Source organism: Eurytemora carolleeae, unplaced genomic scaffold, assembly GCF_000591075.1.
Source record: "Eurytemora carolleeae unplaced genomic scaffold, Eaff_2.0 scaffold513, whole genome shotgun sequence".
In the NCBI taxonomy this organism is placed as follows: domain Eukaryota; kingdom Metazoa; phylum Arthropoda; class Copepoda; order Calanoida; family Temoridae; genus Eurytemora; species Eurytemora carolleeae.
Window position 1 is genome coordinate 26,369 of NW_019396987.1, and position 3,934 is coordinate 30,302.

Below are 3,934 nucleotides of genomic sequence, written 5' to 3' on the forward strand. Positions count from 1 at the left end.
TTTAAAGTGTTGTCAGACATTTTCCTTAGGTGAGACCTTACTCAAGGGTTTACAAGTCAAATTTTCGCTCATATTACGCCCCCCCCCCTAGATTTGTTTCTGTATACGCCCTTGAGTCCTTACACCCAGCAGGAATAGGGTTAATTCAGAATAGACAATTATTATTTAAATTGGTGAGAAACTTGTTTCACCTCTTAAAGGGACTGTAAGCGTAATTTCAAGTATAACCCTTCATGCATGGACAGCAATTCCCTTAAAACCTTATTCTGATCAAAAATGTGAAAGTTATCGTCGTTTTTCTGACTTTAATTGTCTTTATTTCTGATAATTTCTTCAATTTTTCTCTAAAAGCAAACTATCCTCAAAAACATTTGCAGAGAAAGCACAAAAGAAAAGAAATGTTCAGTTTAAATAAATAAATTTCTCCTATGGTTCTTAAAACATGGTTAAGTCATTATGAGCATAAATTCTCACGTTTTATTTTATTTTCGAAATTGGTTGACTTATCTTTGCTTATACAACCTTTTAAAGTGTATTCAACTTGATGGATATCAAATATCTTAGATTACAGTTTATCGACATAATATACTTTTGTCTTCTTTATTTATAGGTTTTCTATTTTGTAAACATAATACATTTATAGGTCATCCTATATTTCTATCTATTTATCTATATATATATAAAAAAATCTTTACGTCTAGTCTGCAATAAGAGTTATAATTCTCACACTGCCCCACTTTTTTTAAAAACTGCCATAGTCCCTTTCCAAGATCTAATACAAGTAAATGCCCTTTGTTTTATGTACGAATATAGGTTAAATCGTCTGCCATCATCATTTAATAACTCATGGAGCTTGAACAGGGATACAGACCCCCAATATATGCTAAGAAATGGCGAAGACTTTGCAATTCCACGATTAAAGTACCAGTATTTAAAATCACATCCTCTTTTTTATTTTCCGAATTTATGGAATAAATTTAAACCAGTGTTTAAAAATAGCATTGTTAAGAGCTCAACGTTTTCCAGTAATTTAAAGTCTTATTTTCTACACAAACTTGATGAAAGCTATAGCATAGATTGTAACTGTTATTTATGCACTGTTTAGTTTGCTTGTACCCAGGGTCTAAGTACAATACCTTCTTATAATATATTGCTTTGTTGTCTATTCTCCAGGTTTACTTGGGCTCTCATGATCGGACCTACACAGAACCCTAACAGAAATATTCACCTCTCCTTCATTTTTTTTTACTTTCATCGTACTAACACAAATATTCACCTCTCCTCTCCGCATAAATCTAAAGTTTTCAGGGACCTGGACCAGACAGCCAGATATTGAGTTCTCCGGGTTTCCCGGACTGTAATAAATCATAGAATTCATCATATGTTTTTAACCCTTGTAAATGTATAATTATGTGCCTAATAAAATATTTATTATTTATTATTATATATCTATTTATTATTTTCAACTTTTAGATGTTTAAATATATATTTTTTTCCAAGACAAAATGTTTATAGGTCTAACCCAATCATTAGTTGGAATAGAACTCTTATATCTGTCCATCTATCCATCTATCTTTTTATCTATCTATCTATCTTTTCATCTATCTATATATCTATCTACCTATCTATCTATCTATCTATCTATCTATCTATCTATCTATCTATCTATCTATCTATCTGTATCCTGTCTCCAAGGAATCAGGCAGTGCCTATGAATGAAGGCATTAATGCCTGTTGGCATAAAGAACAAAAAGAAGCAAAACATTTGATTCAAAGCATTCATATCAAGTTCCAGTCCTTCGTGTTGTATTGCATGACTGCATCTACTGCATGAAACGGGGGAAAAACTATGGTAAATATCGTTCATTTTTAATGGAGTCTGATTCCAGACCAATTAAGAAACATGGAATATCATGAGCAATTATAAGAAGCAGCAAAAAGAGTTGTTTCCGTCTAATTGCTAGGTAGGGGCGGGGGGGGGGGGGGGGGCTTCACCCCCCTCCTCACTCTTCTAAAAAATCAAAAAATGAGAAAGCTCATTAGCCATTCATCGCAGATTTGACAGTTAAAATCCTTAACCCAGAAAGCTGTGACTTTTGATCACAATTTAACAAACAATTCCGATTGTTGTAACTATACAGGGTTACCCACAAAGAATGAGACTTCAGCGACGATTGTGCAGAATGTACGGCAGTAACTTATATTGAACCTACAGAGCGCTTTGTTAAAAGAGTTTTAGGTCTTATCCTTTGTGGGTAACCCTGTATACTTCTTAAAAAAACATAAGCTAAAAAAATTGCTGTACAGTTTTGAAATGTTTATGCAAACCAAAAAGCAATTGTGAAATATGTTCGGTAAAATCAAAGGTTTAGGCAGTGCGATACTTGAAGGTCGACCAGGTCGTGAGCAGTATGGATGTATGTGATCATAGTTTCCAAGTTACAATTGGAGATATGTGTCGAGGGGGGAAAGATATGAAAATTATTAAATTCATGTTTGTATTAATTTCTATCATACTTAGCCGAAGTCCCCGTCATTCCCCGGGAAATTTGTTTAAATCAAATTTTGGAAGAAAAATTACGATTTTTGAAAAAAAGATTTCGATTTTTTTAGGAAAGCGAAAAACTTTATTATAAAGATAATTAGCTAGGTAATTAACAAACTAAAATGATGAAGAAATAGATACATATTTTTCCAACTGTGGAAAATATTATTTTTATTTTAAACGGTGTTCCTGTACATAATGTATTTAATGATCCTGGATTAGATGTAGTTAATGATCCTGGATTAGATGTAGTTAATGATCCTGGATTAGATGTAGTTAATGATCATGGATTAGATGTAGTTAATGATCATGGATTAGATGTAGTAAATGATCATGGATTAGATGTAGTTAATGATCCTGGATTAGATGTAGTTAATGATCCTGGATTAGATGTAGTTAGTGATCCTGGATTAGATGTAGTTAATGATCCTGGATTGGATCTAGGTAAGGATTATGGATTAGATGTAGTTAAGATCCTGGATTAGATGTAGTTAATGATCATGGATTAGATGTAGTTAATGATCCTGGATTCGATGTTGTTAATGATCCTGGATTAGATGAAGTTAATGATCATGGATTAGATGTAGTTAATGATCATGGATTAGATGTTGTTACTGATCCTGGATTAGATGTAGTTAATGATCGTGGATTAGATGTAGTTAATGATCATGGAAAAGATTTTGTTAATTAGAATTAGAGAAGATGAATGAGAGGATGAATGAAAGGATGAATGAGAGGATGAATGAGAGGATGGATGAGTAGATGAATGAGTTGGTGAATGTATAACTGTTGATATAAAGGGGTGTAATCTCTGTTATTAAATCAGATTAAACTCTGATAACGTCAAATATTGGGGAGGGAAAGGGGGGGGTGAGGGGGGATAGGCTTTTTTAAGAAAAAAAATTATTTCTCTAAACTAAGATTTAAATTTTACGTTGTAAATACTGCTATTTAACCAAGAAAAAAGTTTATTTTTGAATATCATAAATAAATTTTTCGATGTGACCCTAAACCACCCGTGCCCTACCCCCTCCCCCCCTCTCTTCTGGAAAAGATTTATATCTGTTACCCCGGATAAATTAGTTATCACATATTTAATCTAGAGTAAAAACTCTCTACGCTCCTCATCGGGGGCAGCTCAACACCAATTAGAACTTTTTATCCTCACTCCAGTTAATTCAAACAAATCACCAAGGGAAATGATATAAAACCACCCATGTGGATATCTATCTTTCTGTAGGAGGAGTAGGAGGAGAAGGAGGAGAAGGAGGAGAAGGAGGAGAAGGAGAAGAAGGAGGAGAAGGAGGAGAAGGAGGAGAAGGAGTAGAGGAGGAGTAGGAGGAGTAGGAGGAGTAGGAGGAGAAGGAGGAGCAGGAGGAGCAGGAGGAG